This window comes from Delphinus delphis, chromosome 2 (assembly GCF_949987515.2).
Source record: "Delphinus delphis chromosome 2, mDelDel1.2, whole genome shotgun sequence".
Classification (NCBI taxonomy): Eukaryota; Metazoa; Chordata; class Mammalia; order Artiodactyla; family Delphinidae; genus Delphinus; species Delphinus delphis.
This window is the reverse complement of record NC_082684.1, coordinates 107,837,071-107,851,565: the sequence shown is the minus strand read 5'-3', so window position 1 is coordinate 107,851,565 and position 14,495 is coordinate 107,837,071. Positions and strand designations below refer to the sequence as shown.

At 45.1% G+C, this 14,495-nt stretch overlaps 1 protein-coding gene and 1 long non-coding RNA gene across 4 annotated transcripts in view; one reads left to right on the top strand and one right to left on the bottom strand.

The window, feature by feature from the left end:
• The window catches only part of DET1 (DET1 partner of COP1 E3 ubiquitin ligase), a 24,681-nt gene extending 19,481 nt beyond the window's left edge, over positions 1–5,200 (bottom strand). For 2 of the 3 annotated variants that reach the window (XM_060005457.1, XM_060005458.1), the window contains exon 1: positions 5,093–5,200. The gene's annotated coding sequence lies outside the window, so the exon portion shown is untranslated. Of the gene's footprint in view, positions 1–4,241; positions 4,308–5,092 lie in introns of those variants that run through there. The other variant, XM_060005456.1, reaches the window with a different exon arrangement.
• LOC132420746 (uncharacterized) lies at positions 5,168–14,495 on the top strand. The gene is made up of 3 exons (XR_009518423.1): positions 5,168–5,295; positions 6,319–7,033; positions 14,436–14,495. It is a non-coding gene; the product is annotated as an uncharacterized lncRNA (long non-coding RNA).

Below are 14,495 nucleotides of genomic sequence, written 5' to 3'. Positions count from 1 at the left end.
GCCCGTGCACCACAGCTACTGAGCCTGCACTCTAGAGCCCGCGAGCTACAACTACTGAAGCCCACGCACCTAGAGCCCGTACTCCGCAACAAGAGAAGCCACCAAAAAAAAAAAAAAAAAAAAAAAAAAAGAGAAGCCACCACAATGAGAAGCTCGTGCACCGCAATGATGAGTAGCCCCCGCTCGCCGCAACTAGTGAAAGCCCATGCACAGCAATGAAGACCCAACGCAGCCAAAAATAAATAATAAATAATTTATTTAAAATAAAAAGAAAGAAAGAAAGAAAGAAATCCATGCCCAGGCATACCACAGTCAAATTGTGAAAAACTAAAACACAAAGTAAAAATCTTGAAAGCAACCACGTAAATGACACATTACCTATAAGGGAACAACAATTCATTTATCTGTGGATGTCTCATGAGAAACTATGGAGACCAAAAAGAAGCAAAGCAACATTTTTAAAGTGCTGAAACAGCTGTCTGTTTCATCATTCAAATCTCAGCCAAAATAGCAACTCTTGAGTTTTTGCCTGACTACCTTACCTAAAGTCATGACTTTTTCCATCCATATCAACCTACTGTTTTATTTTCTTCAGCCCTTATCACCTTCTGAAACCATTTGTTTACCTTTTTAGCATCTTTGTCCCCCATACAGGACAGCAGGGGCCTTGCCTAATTCCTTGCTGAATCTCCAGCACCTCGGACAGTGCCTGAGGCACAGTAAATGCTAACAAATATGTTAAATGAATGAATGGAACAACATTTGACAAAGGTCTTAAAGGATAAAGAACTCACTAGGCAAAATAAAGGAGGAACATTTCAGAAAGAAGGTAGCTTAAAAAATATACTTAAAAAGAGTGTAGCATGGCACATTTGGGAAACACAATACCAAGTGGTTAGAACACAGGAAACACAGAGTGATAAGAGAAGCCTAGAAAAGCAGATTGCAGACAGACTGGAAAATCCTTTGTATGCCACGTCATGAAAGTTATTACAGGTTTTAAGCAGAGGAGTGACTCTATCCAATCTATACTTTAGAAATAAAAACATACAGACAATGGGGAATTTGTTTATATTCTGTTTCCTTTTAAAAGAGATCTGAAATGCCTTATGTAAGTATATATACTACCTAGTCAAGTTAAAAATGTGCATACCTTATGATTGAGCAAATCAAGTTTCTCAAACTGCTAGTCACAACTCACTGATGGAGGCTTGAAATCAATCTAGTGCATATACTAATTGACATTTCAAAAAATGGAATAAAACAGAAAATACCAAACTGTATCACATATTTTCAATACATATGTGAGTTACATGCACTGGGTGAGGATATAAAATATATTTCCTACTGATCTAGACTAGACCAAAAGACTGCAAACAACTAGCCTCAGACCAGTCTAGGCTGCCTGCCTACTTTTATAAATAAAGTTTTATTGGAACACAGTCATACGCACTCATTTACATCTTGCCTATGGCTGCTTTTGCCCTACAAAGGCACAGTTCATTTATTAACACCAAAGACCACACAGCTCACAAGCCTGAAATATTAACTACCTGGTCTTTTGCAGAAAAAGTCTGTCAACCCCTGATCTTGAGCACTGGTTCCCAAATGGGGCAATTTTGTAATATATGAAGATATTTTTGGTTGTCATAACTTGGGAGGGAGGAAGGGGTGCTTGGGGTGTCCATCAAACAGAAGACAGGGATGATGCCAAACATCCTACAGTAAACAGGACAGTCCCTCACATCCAGCCCAAAATGTCAATAGTGCTAAGGTGGAGAAATCCTGATGTAGAGAAGTGTCTGCACATACGTAACAGGAGACATATACAAGGATGTCTGTAGCAGGACTGTTAGCAACAGCAAAAACTGACAACACTCCAAATGTCCATCAACAGTAGACTAGATAAATTCATCCATGCATATTCATACAGCGGAATCTTTTTTCTTTTTTTTAATGTTTTTGTTTGTTTGTTTTTTGGCCACGCCACGTGGCTTGCAGGATCTTAGTTCCCGGACCAGCGATAGAACCCAGGGATCGAACCCAGGCCCCAGCAGTGAAAGCGCTGAGTCCTAACCACTAGACTGCCAGGCAATTCCCCAAGCAGTGTAACCTTATGAAGTAATGAATTAATGTACTACAGTTATATATAACAACAAAGATGAATCTCAGACACAGTGTTGAATGAAGAAAGCAAGCTACAGAATACATACAATGTGATTTCCTTTATATAAGCTTCAAACAATTTCCACTTTAAGAATACAAATATATGTGGTATACAATTACAAAAAGCAAAGGAATCATAAACATAAAATTCAAAATAGTGGTTACCTCTGAGGAAGTAAGAAATGGGATGGGAGTTAGGGACACATTGGCACTTTTAAGTGTATATTTTTTTCCTTCAATCAGCATTCATTGTACTGTTATTCTTTTAAAATTACATATGTTTTTTAAGTAATATTTGTGCTTACTCAGAATTTTTTTTAATTAGAAAATAATCATTGTGAAGGGAAAACAAAGGTAGGACAATAAAATGAAGTCTGAAGTACACAAAAATTCATGCCATCAGGATCTGCAGAACGGACAAGCTTCTAATTTGGCTCTGACTTTCTCAGCAGACAAGGCAGAGGAAAATACAGTCAGTTATAGAACTTGCACTGCCAAGAAGATAAAAACGTAATAGCTGCTTGGAAGAAGCACAGCAATACCCATCACTGGATTTTAAAAGAAATCTCTCTCATGAGTTTTCTCAAAGGACCTTGGCATGATACAGTGAGCAATATCCTCCACTTCTGAACACAATGCTGAGTTTCACACGGCTACTCCTTTTAACAGTGACATAGTTGATGTGCCCATTTTGATACAGTCCAAAAAACATACTGGTAAGATTTAAGCATTTTAAAATACCAAGTACTGTACAAAACTGCCTCCCTCAATCCCTGCCCAGGACACCTCTGACACTAGCACCCTGCGAAACTAAGATGCGGGCTGGAGTCAGAGAGGGAGACCAGAAGGGGATGCGATAGGCAGGTAAGGCCCATGAATGGAAGAAGGAGTAGGCATCAGACAACATCTAGCAGACTAACCACATATAACTGAATCAGATAAAGTAAACTAGCTGTTCGACTTAGAGCCATTGATCATTTTAAGCAAAGCAGATGCTTAATTCTAAAAAAAATCTGTATATATTTTGAACAGTCCCATCTTAAATTCTCCAATTTGTCTTTTTAAGGGAAAAGCCACCAGTACTGTGGTGGAGGGAGTAGAGGGGTGGGGTGGGTAGAGGTGAAGGCCTGCTGGCTTCAGCTCCAAATTGGACAGAAAATCCACACTTAATTTCCTAACCCTTCTCTCAGTGTGCTCTCTCTCCCTCTCCATATTTTACATCACACAATTATGGTTTTTAGAGAGATGGTGGAATTCTTAGTCTTTTTCAACTTGTTATTCCAATTATAAAATACATGCTCATAAACTCAAACCATACAGAAAAAGTACATCATGAAAGTCCCTTCTAGTCAGAGTGGGAGTTATGAAAAACATTAGAGTAACTTACATTTTTCCCAGAAGCCCTCTACCCGTTTCCCTAGTCCAGTAAATGGCATGGCCATTCACCTGCTAAAAGGAACCAGAAAGCTGAGAGTCTCCCTTGATACCTCTTTCCCTCAGCCCCCATACCTGATCAGTCACCAAACTCTGGAGATTTTACCCCCTAAACAGTCCTCTAATGCTCCACCTTCTTCTATCATGACCTGCCAGTACCCTTACCCAAAATTTTATAACTTCATGTCTACGTTATTGCAACCGCTTCTAAGTGGTCTCCCTAAATCCACTCCTATCCACTTCCAATCCACTTACCAGAGCAATCTTTTCAAAATGCTTTTTTGATCACGTCCTTTCCCCTACAGATTAAAACAAATATCTTTCCATTGCTCTTAATGATACGGATCAAAATCCTTGCCGTGCCAACCAGATGCCTCAAAGGCTCAGTGCTGCCTCTCCAGCCTCATCTTTTCCCATTTCACTCTAATCATTTCTTCAACAAGTGGCCTACCTCCTGCCTCTGAACCTTGGCACATGCTCTTCACCTCAATCTAAAAAAAGCTCTTCTCTTCACTTTGCCGAGTTAACTCCTGTTTCAGGTTATCAGCCTAATCATCACTTCCTGAGAGAAGTCCTCCTTAACCTTTCCCACCAGATAAAACACCAATACACCAGCCATACCTCTCCTTCTTAGCACTTACCACGCTTGCAACTTCATCTCTGCATTTTACTTATGTCTGTGGCACTAGATGGTGAACTCCTGACCGGTACACAAACATTATATCCTGTATGCCCATCACAGCATTTTACCCATCGAAAGCCTCCTTTCCTGAACGTTCTTTACCAACTCAAATATCCACAGGTGCTGTTCGCTCTGCCCAGCATATATTTCCTCTGGCCCTTGCCATACTTCTCAAGCCGCAGCTCAAGTGTCCTCTCGTTCAGGAAGTCTGCTCTGACACCCTTGCCGAAAGAGATCTTTGCTGCTTTACCATTACTTTTTCTGTTCTTTTCCATAGCCATTGCCACAATTTGAATTTGTACTTTCAGCAGCATGGTTAGGTGTTTAATGTTCGACTCCCCTGTAAACTATCCTCTCCAGGCAGGACGTAACCATGGCTACTTCAGTCACCTTAGTTTTCAGAGAGCCTAGCACTAGGGCTGCCCCACTGCATGCGTTCGTACGTTATCTATGGAACGAAAGAAAAAAGCCTGACTGAACTGGGCCACTAACTCGTGCGGTACTAAGCAAGACCTTCCTCCCTGCTAGGTCTGTTTCCCCGGGCAGGCAGGTGCACGTAACCCTCAATTCCTTCTGACGGCTTCCTAAACGGGAAGGGGATACCCAGGGGCGGGCACACACGCCCAAGGCGCCCCCGGAAAGAAAAGCCCGGGGCGGGGCCTCAATGGGAAGAGAATTCTGAGGGAAGGCGGGGGCCGCAGGGCCTCGGCGTCAGGCGGGAAGGGGGCAGCCCCATGGCGGTAACTCGAAGAGGCCTCGGGGAGGGCCTGACGGCTTTGGAGGCTGAAACAAGGAAGGAGAAGTCCTCACCTGTCCGGTCCGGGCTCAAAGGGCCGGGGCGAGGGGCTCCCCGGCCTGCTTGGCGCGCGCCTCACCCAGCCCCGCCCCCGCCATGCTGTGGAACCAGATGCCCGCAGCTGCCGGCTCCCGCTTACGCTAGCCACCGGAAGTGCGGTGCAGCGAGAAGGAAAGTGGAGAGAGCGCGGCACCCGGCCGGCCGGCCCTGAGAGACGGTATAGCGCACCCTGCTGCCCGGAGGGGGATCGAAGCCCTAGAGGCCCAGGGGCTGCGAAGGAAAAATTGAACCAGGCGCCGTAACCTGGGCACCTGAGTGATCTCCTATGGCAGTGTCTCTGCAACCGCTGGACACACTTGCAAAAACATGAATAAAAATTAATTTTTCACCTCTTGATTAAATGCACCATTTCATCAGCTGAGAAACTATCCGTTTTCTGTTATCTCCTCCTAGACAGTGAGCTCTTTAAAGACCGATGCTGTACTGATCTCTGAACGCTGTGCCTAATACATTTACTAGCACACAGTGGACTACAGTAAAAGCTTATTGCATTAAATTAATGCTATAACCTTTACTTGACTTTTACTTACATTGTCTCTTACAACCTGGTTCCTCCCCCGAAGCCTCTGCTTTGTCCTATTTCTGGACATCCTGCCCCCAAATTTCCCTGCCTCAGCCTCCTTCAGATAATTCAGGTCTCAGAGTAAATGTCACTTCCTCAGAACTCTTGTCTGACCACTCTCATTTCACCACCATCGTGCTATTTCTTCCTAGCACTCATCCCTATCTGATATTACCCCATTTGTTTTGTTTTCTTTCTTTCTTCTGTTTCCCTTGCCCCGACTAGAATGTAAATTCCGTGAGAGCACGGGTTTCGTCCTCTTTTCTTTTCTACCCTCACCTAGACCAGGATTTAGCATCTTGCTGGTGCTCAAGGAAGGTTCAGTCCGTGAATGAATGGCTTTGCCCGTAGGGCTCACAGCATCTCTATGAGGAAGGAATGTTTATTGGCTTTTTTTTTTAAGTGCAATTTTATTAACTTAACCGTCTTGGTTGACGTTGTTATAACAAAATATCATAGACTGTTTAGTGGCTTTTACAGATGAGGAAACTGAGGCTCAAGGAGGATCCATGACTTGGAGATGAGGGTGGTTAAAAGGAAACACCGTGGGTTCTTGGTCCAGTCTTGACATTTCCAAGCTGAATGTACTGACTTCAGAGTCTCTGTTTCTTCTTCTAGGAAACGAAGATATAGTACGCAGAGTATATCTCAAGTAGAGAAAAAAGAAAGAGAAGGAGAAGGAGAAGAAGACGGAGAAGAAGAAAGGGAAGGAGAAGGAGAGGAGAAGAAGGAGAGGAGGAGAAGAAGGAGGAGATGAAGAAGAAGAAGGAGAAGAAGAAGAAACTCTAAATTTCAGGTTGCCCCCAGCTTCGGGGCTGGGTGGCCCATGGAGCCAGCTCTGAGTGGGCTGCCGGCCTTCCCCTTCCCCATTCAGCTTGTCAGATGATGCCCCCAGTAAGGGGTCAGCCCAGCACCCTCTCACACCCCCCCACAGCCCTCCCTGAACACTCCTGCCCACCATGGGGGAGGCAGGACTTTCTCGAGCTCCTCTGATTTCTTCAAGGAAAACTTTTCCTATCGAGTGGAGTGGTTTAGGACAAAAGCATTCTGGGACATTGAATCCATCATACTTTCCTCAACTTTTGTATGGGTTTGAAATTTTTCATAACATCAACAACAGCAAAAGCTGAAGCTACCCTGCAGCCTGCCTGGCACTCAAGTATCACTTACCGATTAGCTTACTCTCATGCTTGACCTACAAGAAGAGAGAGGAATGGAAGGAACTTCCTCTCCTGGAATGTACACCTGTACTGCCCTGTCCCTGGCATGCCACTGCATGGGGATGACAGGTGAATGGGGGCCATGCCTTCCCTTCTCTGCTGACTATTGGCCTGTAAGTTTTCCCCAAGAGCTTATTACTTAAAAAAAAAAAAAAAAGGAGGGAGTTTTGCAGTAAAACTGGTTTAGTTATTTATATATATATATATATATATTAATTTAGTTGTTTGTTTGTTTGCGGTATGCGGGCCTCTCACTATTGTGGCCTCTCCCGTTGCGGAGCACGGGCTCCGGACGCGCAGGCTCAGCGGCCTTGGCTCACGGGCCCAGGCGCTCCACGGCATGTGGGATCCTCCCAGACCGGGGCACGAACCCGTGTCCCCTACATTGGCAGGCGGACTACCAACCACTGCGCCACCAGGGAAGCCCAGTTATTTACTTATTTATTTTTGGCTGTGTTGGGTCTTTGTTGCTGCGCACAGGCTTTCTCTAGTTGCACCGAGCGGGGGCTACTCTTTGTTGCGGTGCGTGCGCTTCTCATTGCGTTGGCTTGTCTTGCTGTGGAGCACGGGCTCTAGGCGCGCGGGCTTCAGTAATTGTGGCACGCGGGCTCAGTAGTTGTGGCGCACGGGCCCAGTTGCTCGGCGCATGTGGGATCTTTCCGGACCAGGGCCCGACCCCGTGTCCCTTACATTGGCAGGCGGATTCCCAACCACTGCACCACCAGGGAAGTCCAAAACTGGTTTAGTTTTGTAGTGAGACTGGTTCAGTTCAGCCTCAGGTACTTCTTACTTACAAGTTACTTATCTGTACCCCAGTTTCCCCACCTGTAAAATGGGGATAACAATCGTAGTGCCTGTATCATAGGATCAGTGGAGAATAAAATTAGTTATTGCACGTAAAGCTCTTAGTACTGCCTGACACATAATTAGCACCCATAAATGTTAACTCATTAATTTGGCTCTTACCATGCTGGACTACCTTGTCTTGGAATGTTATGGGTTTGTCTCATCAGTGAGGCTGTAAGCAAGTCCCTTGAGAATTAAGATTATGTTTCATACCCTCATGCTCCCACCTCAGACTGACAGATATAACTTTCCTGTGAATATCAGCTCCATCCTGGGATCCTGCCACTGGCTTATGTGGCTTCGGCAAGTCACTTTTCTCTGCCTGCTTTCCCATCTGTGAAATGGGTGTACGAGGGAGTTAAGGAGTGTGGAAACCACTGTGTTTGTGAAAGACCTAATTTTTACATGAATTTTTAAATCAAGTAAATAATATATGAGTACATTTACACAAACTTTTAATCACACAAATCATACAGGAACACTTTACTCTTGTAAAGCTACAAATAATATAGCAATAGAGTAAAAAGTGAAACTCCTCCACATCTTCAATCCCACCTCTCCCACTGTAGTAAGTGTATATCTATCCTTCCAGGACTTTCTATGCATTATTGTTGTAAATGGATGAACATGCAGAGATCTATATATAGGATTTTGCTTCACTTTTTTCTTTCCACATGAATGGCTATTGCCTTAATATTGTTTTGTAACTTGCTCCTTCAGTAAACACATTTGTCATTATGTTTTGGAGTTTGTTCTATGTCAGCACATAGATGTCTAATTCATGCACACTATCCCACAGTATGAATGTCCCATGATTTAACTATACTCCTATTTATGGGCATTTAGGTTTCTGGCAGTTTTCACTTTTATAAGCTGCCTCAGTGAATAATCTATATATAACTTTGGACACAAGTATAGACATATGACATATATTTAACAGTAAAATTACTAGGTCAAAATTGAGGCATTTAAAAAGTTTTGATATAGAATGCTAATTACAAAAAGTTGTAACAATTTGCACTCTTATTTCTCCACATCCTTGCCTACACTGTATATCATCAGTCTTTCTTGTTTTTGCCAGTTGCATTAGCAAAAGATTATATTTTGTTGTTTTAACTTGAATTTTCCTGATTACTAATGAGGTTGACTAATTTTTTCAGATGTTTATTAGCCATTTACAGTTTTACTATGAGTTGCCTTTGCATATCCTTTGCCCATTTTTCTACAAGAATATTTTTTCTTATTTATATGTAGGAGCTATTTATATATTCCAGATATTGATCTTTTGTTAGGACTGCAAACATTTTCTTCCTGTCTGAGGCTTGTCTTTAATTTTTAACTTTATTTATAGTGATGTCTTGAAAATGCTCTGACCTTCCATTACTGTTCTTGCTATTTGTCGATTTAATGCAGAGTCTAACTTGTGGAGGGCATCACACTGTGCTTCCTGGAAAATCTGCTAGTGGCATAGGAGGCCTAAGGTTGTCTTTTCTCCCTGCCTTTTCTAGGAAGTGGATGTTGTTTCATTTTTCCAGCTGTTATTGCTATCAGAGTATGATGGGGTTAAAGAGGCATCCAAAGGCAAGACCATGAGTGTTTGTGGGTCTTTGCAAGGACTTTGCCTTCAATTTGTAGTGAAATCAAGAGCCGCAGGAAGGCTTTGAGCAGAGGAATAACATAAGCAGTCTCATGTTTCAGAAGGTTCACTCTGGCTTCCACGGGGAAAGGGGGCTATTAAGAGACAGTCAGGAGGCTACTGCAATGGTCTGGGCAAGAGATGTTGGTAGCCTGGACTGGTGTTATAGAGGTGGAGGTGGTGAGAAGTGGTCAGATTTGGAATATATTCAATATATGAAGATGGAGTAAAGAGGACTTGCCAATGGATTGGATAAGTGGTGTGAGAGAAAGAAAGAGAAGAGGCAAAAATGTCCCAAGATATTTGGCCTAAGTAACTGAATACTTTTGTTCAGAAAGTAATAGAATATTTGGATTGGGCTACATTTGAAGTCAGCTCCATGAGGACAGGGATCATTTCTATTTTGCAGCTACTATTTTGCAGGTCTGTGCCTCAGGGGGGCCATTTTCAAGGATACCGGATGCCACTTTCTATTTCCACAGCTCTTCAGCCTGCCTCTCCCAGATGTTCCAGCTTCTAATTCCCCACTGCTCCCTCCCATTGTGCTCTCACACTGGGAACAACACTAAGTCCTGAGCCCCCACTGCATCCCCAGGCCCCTGCCTTTTTCTTCCCTCTTGGGAGTCTCCATACACACAGGGTCCCCAAGGGAGTGGGATGATGGAGTGATAGGGAGGGGGCCTGAAGGGCTTGAGAGCATCTCTCCCCTCACTCCAGTCCTTCTGTCGCTCTTCTGCCAAGGCTTTTAGCAACTCTGCTCGCTTTCTGCATTAGCCATGAGAGGAGAAGATGGGCACAAAAGCAGGACAAGAGGCTCTTGTTCTTTCTCCCCTTCTTGAAGAGGCTGGTGAGCTCCTTCTACCGCTATATTCAGTGGCAGACATTCTTACCCTGAGTATCACATCACCACCCCATCATCATCATCATCATCACCATCATCATCATCATCAATCTTTAATAAAATAATTGAAATTGGGGACTTCCTTGATGGCTCAGTGGTTAAGAATCCACCTGCCAATGCAGGGGGCATGGGTTCGATCCCTGGTCCGGGAAGATCCCGCATGCCGCGGAGCAATTAAGCCCGTGCACCACAACTACCAAAACCCGCGCACCTAGAGCCCGTGCTCCGCGCAACAAGAGAAGCCACTGCAATGAGAAGCCCGCGCACCGCAGCGAAGAGTAGCCCCACTCGCCGCAACTAGAGAAAGCCTGCGCGCAGCAACGAAGACCCAATGCAGCCAAATAAATAAATAAAAAATAATTGAAATTGTCGATGGGGCTTCCCTGGTGGTCCAGTGGTTAAGACTGTGCTTCCATTGCAGGGGGCGCGGTTCGATCCCTGGTCGGGGAACTGAGATCCCACAGGCCATGTGGCATGGCCAAAAAAAAAAAAAAAAAAAATGTAATTGTCATTTAGTACATATTTACTGTACGCCAGACCCTATAAAAAATGTAATTGTCATTTAGTACATATTTACTGTACGCCAGACCCTATACCAGTCATTTCCCTTAGGCGATCTCATTTACTCCCCTGGGTAACCCTGTGTGTTAGGTATTAACCCCACTTTACGGATGCAGAAACCGAGACTAAGTTTCACTTGACCCTCTTGTGGAAACCCCACCCAATTCTTGCTTTACAAGGCTCACTTCTTCATATGTCCTTTATTGATATTTGCAAGAAGTGCTCAGTTTCTGCTTACCGTTCCTCAGCCTTCAGATTTCAAATCCAAGTTCTTACCAACTGTTTGAAGACGTACCTTCCCCCTGTGCTCTTGGCTGAATGCTCCCTGACCCACGAATAGGTTTGGGCTTTTTTTTTTAACTCTTCAGTGAGGCTGCAGCCTTCGATCTTTCTCAGGCATCTTCCCACTGCCTCTTGCACTTATGACTTAGTGCTCAGGAAACTGGATGAATTTTGTTCTGCTCGGTTTGGGGTTGTGAGGGGAGAATAACTTCCAGATTTGGGTCAAGAGGAACATGGCGGCTGCTGTTTGGAGCTTTCACTATTTTACCCATTTCTTACCAAAAATCAATCTCTCTCTCTCTCTCTCGTTCACATGGCAGAGAAGAAAAGTATGGGCTTCAGAATAGATTGATCTCGGTTTAAACAGGCTGTCCCTTGCTGTGTCTGGACTGGGACCCTGGGGAGCGAGAATGGGGCTAAAATCTAGTTCTTACTGGCTCAGCCAAGCTCTGAGACCCTCAGGCCCAGGGACCTCGGCACAGGGCTGCATCAGCAGCTGGGAAAGGAGTGTCTTTTTCTCTCTGGTCCTCCCAGAGGACTTGCCTTTTTTACAATCAACCTGCTCAGAGAGGGAGCCTTGTCCTAATTCACACAAAGATGCCTTATGGTAGCAGCAACCATGGTTCAAATCTCATTTTTACCCTATGCCCTCAGTGTGACTTTAGACAAGCGACTTCACCAATCTGTTCCTGTTCAGCTAATCTTTCTGGAACACTGGCTCTGTGCCAGGTGCTGTTCTGGGTGTGGCAGGACCAAGGTGAATAAGTCATGCTTCTTGCTTCAGAGAAGCCTGCAGTTTAGTCGGAAAGACACTCACAAACAGCTAATTTCGATATGATATCGTGAGCACTCAGTTAGAGGTCTGTGCAGGGTAGGTGGATGGACACCTAACCCAGGACTCCAAGGGTAGATGCTACAGAAGATGCTGAAGGAGAGGTGGGGATGGCACTCCAGGCAGTAGGGACCACAGGGGCAAAGGTATGAGATGCAAAATACCATCGTGTCTGCAGGCACCAAAGCGCAGTTGGGCGTTACTGAAGCAGAAAGGGTAAGGTAGGCAGGGATCGGGATAGGAGAAAGGGCTAAAGGCCCTGAGGCTCACTTTTCTAATCTCTAAAACCGAGGTAAGAGTATTACCTCCAACAGGTAATACTAGATCCAGTTAGGTATTCAATCAACAATCGCTTCCGCTTCCGTGGCCAAGCAGATTTGAAACTTCCCAAAGGCGGTTACTTTGTCTTAAAATCATGGCTAGGGCTACACCTCACCTGGGCACTGTGCTGAGAATAAAGTCTGATTTAAATAAGACTTTTTTTTTTTTTTGCGGTATGCGGGCCTCTCACTGTTGTGGCCTCTCCCGTTGCGGAGCACAGGCTCCGGACGTGCAGGCCCAGCAGCCATGGCTCACGGGCCCAACCGCTCCACGGCATGTGGGATCTTCTCAGACCGGGGCACGAACCCGTGTCCCCTGCCACGAGCCCAGCCACTCCACGGCATGTGGGATCTTCTGGGACCAGGGCACGAACCCATGTCCCCTGCATCGGCAGGCAGACTCTCAACCACTGCGCCACCAGGGAAGCCCAGTAAGATGTTTTTGATTGTCTAGCGCCTAGCACATATTAGAGACCTAATGAATATTTGTTGAATGAGTGAATGAATGAATGAGTTAAGCCAAAGCTAAAGTCTAGTTCTCTCCTCCTTCTAGATGTACCTGAGATAAGGGGGTGGAGGAAGATCTCTGGAGAGGCAGGAGAAATGGGAAACACATCAGCCCCTTCCCTTTCCTGTGGAAGCAGCTGCTTCAACCACTGAGCAGAGCCCTCAAACCGGGGGCCCTGGGGGTACCCCAGGGCCACCCTGTTCCACCTTCTCAGGGGCAGGACAGGGGAGGATGGCTGAGGTGTGAGTTTGGGGGTGGAGATGTGCAGGCAGAGCTACTGGAAAACAATTGCTCAAGTTACTTGCTGGAAATGAAAGAAAGAGGCTGGACGGCCGAGGAGGCAAAGCCCAGGGAACATAAAAAATCTTAGCTGCAGGGGAAAGCACTCTTCTTCCCATGAAGGCAATGAAATTAGAGGTAATTGTGCGACACAGAGATTCGAGAAAACCTAGGGCGGCTAGCAGGTAAGGGGAGCCAGGACTGGATTCAGAGGTGGAAGAGCTGGTCCTCCCCTCCACCACCTGGTAATCGCCCCTCTGTTGTGACGATTGAACAAACAGTCCTTCCTGGCCCTGCACCGGCGCTGTTCTGTAACGGGGGCAGCTGGGACAGGTGGAGGACATAGGTGGCCTGGCCACCCACAAGGCACGAACCTCCACCCAGCCACCACCCCATGCCTGGGGTCTGGGAGCCCACGAATCGTGAGCTGGGACCTGCTTGGGGGCAGAAGGCTAACAGGGGTGGCTAAGCCAGGACTGACCTTCCATCAGCTTGTAGACCACAGGCCACCAGAGGGGCTGGGAGGAACCAAGGAGCAATCTGTGGGGGAGGAACAGGCATCCCGTCCCTCCCTTTCCCTCTCTTGTCCTCCCTTTCACCCACTGAGGATCTGGGTGAGTAACTCACACAGTAAAACTGAAGATGGGATGTGGAAAGTGCGGGTTAGGGAAGCACCGGGCCATGAGGATACACACAGCAGGCAGTTAGATACACACAGTTAGTCGTTAGTCCCGCTGTCCCTTAGTTAGGAAAGAAGTGATCTCTAACTAGGTCTGGTGCACGGCTGTCGGGGAGAAGGCAGCAGAAGGGGACAGTAGGTGAGAAAGCACAAGGCAAGAGATACCTTCTATTATTTTTATGATTTACATTTTTCACTGTATTTTCACAAACTGAAAACATTATAGGTAAGGGTGAGAACAATGTACCAAGAGGAGGCTGGTTAAACAAAGAACGGTGGAATATTAAGCAGTGATTAAAAGGTCTGGGATGATTGTTGGCCAGAAAGAATACTTGTGACTGCCGTTAAGCGAGGAAAGCAGTATATAGATGCTTTCCCCCATTAAAGGGGGAAAAGTTTACATGGATGATAAAAAGTTAGCAAGTTTATACACTTATCTGCTGACAATGGTTATTCCTGGGAGGCATAATGGGGAGAGATTCACTTTCTACTTTATACACATCTTTGTTTTTGATTTATACTGAGCATGTTTTGTTTTAATAATCAGCAAAATCAGTACAGATGTTTATACTTAAGGTATTTAAAGTAAAACACAAATAACAGCAAAAAAAACGTAGGTTGAGAAAAATGCTGGGTTTTCAAGCTGCTTATAATCCCCCTTTTACCCTCAGAACAATGTCATCTGTGGCCAGAGCATCTCAGAGAAGACAAATTATGTTTCCTTCATTCTA